The 9,843-nt window shown below is 26.1% G+C and overlaps 1 pseudogene; it reads left to right on the top strand.

Moving 5' to 3' along the window:
• Positions 1-3,559: 3,559 nt before the first annotated feature.
• Positions 3,560-9,598, top strand: LOC112708421 (palmitoyl-acyl carrier protein thioesterase, chloroplastic-like; annotated as a pseudogene).
• The last annotated feature ends 245 nt before the right edge of the window (positions 9,599-9,843 follow it).

Genomic DNA, 9,843 nt, shown 5'->3' with positions numbered 1-9,843 from the left:
TTTTTCAGTTTAGCTGGTCAAAAATTAATTTGTCATGGATTAAAATTTTATTTAAGAATTTATTTTTGGCCAATAAATTACTACATACATAAAGTAGGATTTGAATCATTGATATTTATTTTATTAGGCTAATAAACTAACTATTAGACTAATCCAAATTAGTTTTTTATAATCATTTTTAGTTAAATAAAAAATATAGAATATAATCAAAATTAAAATTTATTTGCTGATGAATTTTGCAATAGTCATCTGTCAACGTCTTCATAGATTGAATCGTATTTGCAAATTCATTTACGGATATGATCCGATCACAAGATGATCAGATTGAATCCGATATGATTCGCATTCTAGTCAGATCAGATCGCAGATCTTATATCTGATCTATATCCGAAAATTTGATCCGAATATCTGTAGATCCACACTAAATTAATAATAAATAATAAGTAATATCTTTTATTTATGTTTTATTTTAATTAATAATTATTATTCATATATGTTATATTATTTTATTTTTGTTATTTAAGAAAAATTAATTTAATAATATTTTAGAAGTAAACAAGTATGTTTACAAGAGTGAAAAAATTTATTAGAGAAAAAAAATAGTTTTATTGACTTCTTTTAAAATAAGATTTTTAATATATTTATTATTTTGCAAATGTATATATCCGATATCCGATCGGATATGAGCATAAAAATATAAAGATCGATATTGGATTGATTCGATGAGTTTAGTGCGGATTAGATCGATATTTTAGCCATATTCGATCGGATTCATGAATACCTCTAGTCATCTAACTTTCTTAACCTTTAATTTTTAGCTTACATATATAACTTATTAATTTTAATATTTGTTAGAAATAAAGTTGTGAGAACCGAACCAATTAATAAACCAATAAAGATATTGATTCAAAGGTTTAATGGTTAACTATAGTTAAACCGTGATCGAACCGGTTTAATTAAATATTAAAATAAATATATTAAAATTTTTAACTTGGTGATCACTATCTCATTATTCCGTTTTCAAAATAAAAAATTTTTAACTAATTTTACTCAGCAACCAATCAATAACTAATAAATTAATTCAGAATTAGAAAAATAACACAAAAATAACTCAGAACATTATATAATAATAATAATAATAATAATAATAATAATAATAATAATAATAATAATAATCCAAGAGTCAGAACAAATACCAACAATCCAGCTCTCTTCACAACAACCATGAACAATGAAAAAAATTAACTCACGAAACAGCATATAACCCTGAAAAACAACGATCCGCAATCAACTCCCAGAAATGAAACTGAAGAAGCACTGGAGGAGCTTACCGTTGACAACGAAGAGCAAGCAGCGAAAAATGGAGAGGCAACGATGGACAGAGAAACCCTAATCCTCAAATCTATTTGGTCACTCGACAGTGATCAAGGCGATTGTTCACCGCCGTTTATCGGATTTTTTTCCGCGACTGAGCGCCACCAATTCGAACCTTTCATCTCGCTTGTAACCTAGTTCAGTTTGATCAATACCCTTTCTTCTTCATTGTCCAATCTCCACCTCCAATCCGCCACACTCCCAAAAGGCCAACATTGTCCCGTTCTACAGCAACCACCAGCGTCTATTCTTCTTCAGACTCCGCCATCCTTTCTGCTTCATCGTGATCGTCTCCCTCATCTCCGACGGTACGTGCCCTTCCTCTCCCAGAGATTGAAGCTGCGAGTTCCTTTGTCCCCCACTACGTGAGCTCTATCGTCGTCTTCTGCTTTTCGTCGTCTTCTCATTCAGCGCAACTTTGGTGTGTTAGCAAGATTTTCAGGCTTTAGGGTTGGATTTTCGTGAGAGAGAGAGAGAGAAGGAAAAGGGGGGTGCTCTCTGCCCCTTTGGGCTTGTTTTTTTCCCAATTTTTTTAATCAAAACAGTAGAGTTTTGATTTAGCAAACCGGCATTTTAGAAAATTAGACTGGTTCATCCGGTTCACCGATTAACCAACAATTTAATTAATTTTTTACAAGTCAATTTTTATCATCAACCAAACCGGTAAAAAGGTCGGTTTCTGATTAACCGGTCGGTCCAATTCGATTTCCAAACCTTAGTTAGAAATATAAAAATCTAAAATTCAATTTTTGTTATCCAAAAAAAAAATTAAAATAAGACAAAAATAATTATACAAAAATTTATATAAATCTAAAAAAAATTATATAAAAAATATATTAAAATTATAATTATTTATATTTTTTTATTAATTTAAACTTTTAGAACTAATAATATCGTAACAGTATCCAATTTTGCGTCGTCTGTTTTGCTGCACATTCTTTTCAAGCCTACATAATTTAAGGAAATACTTATTATAAATAAGGTTAAGCAAATTACACAGCACATTTATTTTATAATATTTTGTTGGTTCCGGTGGCTGTTTTATTAAGCAAATCATATATTGGAATTCAAACTTTTCACCAAAATGAAAAGGTTAGATGCAGATAGGATTAAAAAATGTAAGGAACCTACCGCTTAGTGCTTCGCCTAGTCTGGTTTTTCATAAAACACGTGCAGGTCTAAACTTTTTTAAAAGTCTAAATTTGTTAGTAGTTTGTGTCCAAGATTACAAATTAATCTTAAATGATCAAGTGATCAAGTATCCTTTGTTTTTCTATTAATTTTTACCTATTTTAAAAATTTATATATTATTATAAGGACAATTCTAAGAAAAAAAATTTCTATACATATAGCAGACACGAGTAAGAAAATGAGATTATTATGATGACACAATTCTTTAATTATGAATTATATAATGTAATGTGTGACTTTATTGAAAGAGGATAAATTTTGTATTTATTACGAGAGTAGGACAGGTGAATAATGATGATTAATAGTCATTATTCTGTTAATAATGATAATTAAATTATGATTATTATAATATTATGTTAATATAATGAACCGAAATTTTATATATGTTAGTACCAATATGAGTTTGTTCGAAGTAGAGGAGGTTGAAATTTGGATCATGGCACGGACATTCAGAAATATAAGATTGACATATATTCGCTATTGTTAAATCCTTCTACCTAAACTTTAGGATTCACATATGCTTTTGATTTTTAGATTTAAATTATTGATTTATTTTTTAATTATTTATTTATTTATTATTATTATTATTATTATTATTTTAAACAATTAATATAACATTATTAGTAAACAGAAAATTTTAAAATATAAACTATAATCAGACTTACTATTTAATTTATTACTGTCTCACAATTCGTATTTTAAATGATCTGATTTTATATTGACAATAATAATTTAAATCAATTTAATAAAAATAGATATTGTCGTGTTATTGTAATGGTATGTTTCTAATTCTTTTTCTTTCTTTACATATTACAACATGTGATGTGTACTAATTTAAAAAAACCAATGGAATTCAGTTGTTTCCGTGTACCTTGTTTCTCAAATTATATGAGTCAAGAAATTTACTGATATTTATTTTTTTATTTAATTTGTCTTTGTAGGAGCAATTTAAAATAGATGAGGTGTCTTTTTGAAATCTTAACACTTTTCCTTTAAGATTAATAAGCATTATAAAACTAAGTTTATATACCCGATTGACAGTCTTCAAGCTTCGTGAGTTCCATTTCAGAGAAATGGCTCCAGACAAGGTGCATGTCATGAGAAAAAGTCCGGTTTCGGGTATATATACGTCTTGAGAGGATACTAAGGTTCAGGTAGAAAGATTCAAGAATAACGAATATATGTTAATTCTATATTTTTGTATGTTTGTTTCATGACTCAAATTGTTAACTTCTTTCACTTTAAGCCTAACCCATATTGATAATAACATATATAAAACTTGGCTCACAAAACAAAAACCTAAACCATTAGTTACATGCTCATTATATTATCACTGTTCATCTATTCAAACTCCGCAATAAACAGACTTTGTTCACTTTTAATAAAGTCAAATATCACATTATACAACTCATAATTAGAGAATCGTGCCACCATAACAGTCTCGTCTCCTTATACGTGTCTTTACATGTATAGAAAGAAACAGTCTCATCTTCTTATACCTGTCTTTATATGTATAGAAGGAATCTTCTTTTTACACTATAGAATTGTCAGTTTATAAATGTTGAATTTGATATATTGTATATAAGTAGATAAATAAATAATTTTTAATTTTTTAAAAAATTGTATAATATTTTAAATGCAAGGTTTACTATGCCAAATTCAATAATATGTCAGATTTAATATTTAAAAAAAATTATAATAAATTGTAAATCAAACCAATTAATTATATTACAGACCTAATCTGTTAAACAAAAATGTTTATCTTCATCCGGCATGTTTATACTCCTAGATGTGGGTCGTCAATCGTCATCATATATATTTCCATTTCATGTGGGAAAACAAATCTTAGCGTTGTATCTTTTGGTTTAGTTTAAATCTTTGTGACCGAATTGTACATATAATCCAAGATCATTATTAAAAGAATGTGTTACTCCATGAGAAGCTAAGTTTGAACTCTAGGAAGCTACCAACATGTAAGATTCCCCACTCTTAATAATTTTATAACAGATCAGATTCATCATATATAGTATAGTAGATAGTAGATAGATACATATTACTTTCTTCGCTCTTCAATTTTCTTCTTCTTTTTAGTATTATTCTTATTATAAAATTGATTAATCTTAGCTAGCCTAAACTAACAGAGGCCTTTGAAAGAAGTAGAAAGTCTTTTAAGTTTGTTTCATGATTTCTTTTTATTCAGTTTTCTTTTTTAATAAAATGAGACTTAAACTAACTTGAGAAGGCGGGTACAGAAAAGAAATACCCTATTAAATTTTTTCCAGAGATTTAATGACAATCATCTGTTTGACTATCTCAAATAAATGCAGCAATTAATAACTCCAATAAGAAAATTTCAGTAACTAATTATTTTTTGTCAATACATAGCTAACAGTTTAATTACTTTCACCTTTTTCTTTTTAAAGAAAATAGTATTTTTAATTATTTTTTGGGTAATGCTAGGTAGACAAAAAAAATAGCCAGAACTTGTCTTATTTAACATTCATTAATTGTCGCAATAATTAATAAATGTTAAATAAGGCAAGTTATGACTGTTTTTGACTGATTTTCTTTAGTTACCAAATTTTTATATTACTTACATAATGAATACAAATTAAAACGTTAACCTTATAAAATTCCACCAAAAATAATTCCCCTTATTAGCCAAAACGATGTTTTATTCGGCGCCTATTCCCATACAAAATAAAAGTATATAGAGAATAAAAAAAATAAAAATAAATGATAAGATATATGTTTTTTTGGTTTAAATAAAATATGATTTTATTATTAAATATGTCTAATGTATATATTTATTCTCTCTATATTATTTGCAGACTCGTCTACACTGTATTTGTAAAATTGGTCTTAAATTTCATTCATTCTTGCACGGAAAAGGCATTCCAGAAATAAAATAACCACGCATGCATCCTATATAATAAGGAGGGTAACAATGTAGAATGCAGTACAAGAAAGAAATCTTATGAAATTATTCTTATAATTGCATTCTTCAATTTTAGAGGTCTCAAGTATGTATTATATATTATAGTATATATTATATTTAATTTGTTACATAATGCTTTAGATTTTGAGTTTGTCTACTATATATTTCTGTGTCTTTCATTGTTTATGATATATATTACTCTTTTTATTTTAAATTTGTCTAACAAACATGCTTTAATAATAATAGATTTGTTTGCAGAATTAATTATGGTAACGCTGGGTACTTCGTCTACATTATGTTCTTTTATTGGTGTCATGCTACCACAACAAATAAATTTTGGCTACCGAGGAAAGCAAGAAGTGAAACATGCTCGTTGTGGTGGCTTCCAAATTAAGGCAAATGTTAAAACCCCAAACAAGGATGATAATTCTTTGAGAGTTACCACATCTTCTACTCTGGATGATTTTGTGTTCCGTCAAAATTTCACTATTAAATCGTATGAAGTTGGTGCTAACGAAAAGGCATCTATTGAGACTTTGATGAACTATTTTCAGGTTTGAATTTTTACCTCTGGCTCTATGTAGTTATGATTAGTTTTCTTTATATATATATATATAGTGGTGCTATTCGGTGGCTTTGGTTCCACAGAAGAAATGATTAAAAGGAACTTAATATGGGTATTTACTCATATGCGAATAGAGACTTACCGTTATCCTGTATGGTAATTAACTTACTTTTAAATATAGTGTCCTTATAATGAATTATTATTATTATTATTATTATTATTATTATTATTATTATTATTATTATTATTATTGGATTTACCGAAAGCTTATGCATGTAACTTGTTTCATAGAATTGGTTTAATAGCTTTAGAGTTTAGAGACTGTAGTACAGTAATCTTACTACCAATGTGATAACTATTACTTTGGACAAGATTTTACAATACATATTTGTTCTCAAGATACTTAAAATTGGTGAGATTTAGACCTAAATGTGAGGTTTAAACATTTTTTTTGTTAAGATGCTCAAACATTTTTTTCGACGAAGTGATGTTGTTCGAATTTTTTGGAGAAGCTGAAAATACAAAAATTTCAATACTTAAGTTAGCAAATATTTTAGATAATTTTGTATAAATTGAAATTGATCAATAGCTAAATTTGATAAAATATTTATATAATAAAAATAGTAAATTATCTTTTTATAACTTATCTAACTATCATAATAAGTGATTATTACTTATTCATTTTTTTATTTATGAGTTGTTAAAATCTCATATTTAAATATATGAATATATTTGTAAATGTAGTTAAAATTCTGCCAATCGATTCGTAGAAGAGAGGTCGGGTGTGCAAAAAAAAAAGTGATTTTGAACCCCCCTTAGTTATTTTTTATCTAACTTTGAGTTATGAACAAAGATATAAACAATATTTATAATAATAAATACATTAATTTTGTCAAATTGAAATTAAATTTATTAATGTAAATGGATGATCTACTCATTTTATTTTAAGAACAAATATTTAAATTAAGTTTTAAAGAACTTTAAATTAAACAAATTGTTTTTTAGTAACTTTTTATTTTTTAAAAGCTTTTGAAAATTACTCATAACTGATTCTTCTAACATTTTGAAGGAGATTTATTTTTCTTTTAATGATATTTTTTAAACGTAAATGTTCTTATAATAAAATTTATCAGAAACTAATTTAAACATACATATTAAAAAATTGATTCAAAATAACAAAATAATCAATCTATTGATAAAAATAATTTTTAAAAATTTTTAAATAATAAAAATTTATTAATATTTACTCTTATTTTAATGTCACTTCTCATTAACTGTAGTTTTGCCTAGCTAGTTACAGAAAACTACTCGTTTCTTATTTAACATAAATAAAATAGTATGATATAACTAATAAAATTTTTTTATTAATATTTAAATTTTAAAATTTTAATTAACATAAAAATAAAATATTAACTAATATTAATAAAAAAATATTGAGCAATGCTAGGGGTCAGCAACATTTGTGATTGGTAGCTATCAACTAACCATCAATGATGATTTGATAGTGTAAAATTGGTGTGAGATTTCATCCAATGGTTCATCTTTCTCTGCTGGTTACATGCTGGCTAAAAAGCAATAAAATTGCTGGCCCCTACACTTTTCCAAAAATATTTTCTCATAAATTTGTTACAGCGATGAAGTTGTTCAAGTGGAAGCTTGGATGTCCGTAGCTGGAAAAAATGCTGTGCGTTGGAATTGGCTTTTGCGAGATTCCAAAACATATCAAGTCTTAAGTAAAGCGTCCAGGTGGACATCTATCAATTATTGCTAATTAATTTGTATATAATCAATATATTTTTAATTTGTTAGCAACATTTTAATAACCGATTCATTTTTAATTATTTTGATAAATCTCTATAACAGTGGTTGTGTCATGATGAACAAACTGACGAGAAAATTATCAAAAATACCGGAAGAAGCTAGAAGGGAGTTTGAGTCCTATTTTGTAAATTCCTCTCGGATGATTCCTGAAGATGATATAAAAAACATACCCAAACTCAATGTCATTACAGCAGATTATATTTGTACCGATTTAAAAGTATGTAGTCTTTTCTTTTAAGTTATTTTCTATATATTAATTTTTGAGAAATATTAAAAATTAATACTTGTTATTATATTAAAATTTAAAATTTAACTTTTTATATTTAAATAAAATCAATCAAATTTTTATTAAAAAATAATAAATTTTGTTAGTTACGTAAAATTAATCTTGATTATTTTTTTATTTTTATAGAATAACTAATTAATACCTTTATTATATTAATTGATTTTTAGCCAAGATGGAATGATCTAGATATAAATCTTCATGTCAGCAATGTGAAGTACATTGGTTGGGTTCTGGAGGTAATTTTTTCTCCTCTATCATCCACATATTTCTTATTGGTGCCTGAACTTTTTCCATATAACAAGTTTCTTTTTGTACATGTGCATTATTAGGGTAGCATGGATAGTGAGTTTAGCAAAGTATTCTCCTATTTCAGTATTTTACACATAAATACTCCTCATTTTCTTAATAATCAAGTTGTTTAATTGCAAGTTTAACAAGAAGAAAAATCACGCTGACTTTTTGTTATTATTTTTTTCCTGTGTTTAAGAGATATTAGACACATGATGACTCTATTTGCAAAAGTATCAACTGATTTTACATAGAGATTTAGCTTATTTGACATTTGGTATCCTTGTGTTCTGTAAAATTTTGTATTAACTTAGTACGAATATAAAAAAAATGTAATCCCATAATAATAATAATAATAATAATAATAATAATAATAATAATAATAATAATAATAATAATAATAATAATAATAATAATAATAATAATAATAATAATAATAATAATAATAATAATAATAATAATAATAATAATAATAATAATAATAATAATAATAATAATAATAATAATAATAATATACGAATTCAACTAGAAAGACAACTTTTTTAGTTAATATCAGTCAAATATAAAAATTAAAAAAATAATTTTACAATAAAAATTAATTAATATTAATTAATTAAAATTTAGTTCTCAGTATTTAGTTATATAATATACCTGGTCATACTTTCTTATTAATTGATTCTTTATTGGTGATAAGAAGAGCTGAAATGTTTTGATGGCTTTTGGTTTGGATGGTGTTGTAGAGTGTTCCGGAATCAATATTGACGAATCATGAGTTGTGTGGCATGAGTTTGGAATACAAGAGGGAGTGTGGTAGAGATAGTAAGCTTCACTCTCTAACTGCAATTTGTGGCGCCAATAATAACAATGTTGAGTTTTATCATTTGCTTCAACTTGAAGATCGTGGTGTTGAGATTTTAAGGGGAAGGACTAAGTGGAGACCAAAACTTTAACATTATTGCATATAATATTCATGTTTTAGACGAGACCCAACTCCAGTCTTAACAATATATTTGAAATTTTTCTAATAGATAAGTAGCAAAATAATTACTAAAACATGCATTATCCCTGGATTAATGTATATTTAATTTCAGTCATTGTAAATTTCAATATTTCGTAAGCATGTTTTTTACATAAATTATTTGGACTCGTTTATCTTATATGGAAATCAAAATATATATATATAGTAATTAATCAAAATGAACATTAACCTGTAATCATTCCTTAGCATATATACCAGCTGACCTTTAGTCTATTAACACATATATATTGGAATGCATGACATGAGAAGATTAACTTTGCTTTTCTTTGTATCTAACAAAAACCCCATTGGAAAAGACGGTAACCTTAACTTATTTTCGCCAATTTGAATTTAGATACGTA

This window comes from Arachis hypogaea, chromosome 1 (genome assembly GCF_003086295.3).
Source record: "Arachis hypogaea cultivar Tifrunner chromosome 1, arahy.Tifrunner.gnm2.J5K5, whole genome shotgun sequence".
NCBI classification, from domain to species: Eukaryota; Viridiplantae; Streptophyta; class Magnoliopsida; order Fabales; family Fabaceae; genus Arachis; species Arachis hypogaea.
Note: the sequence above shows the minus strand (reverse complement) of the source record. Positions and strands in the feature narration are given on the sequence as shown.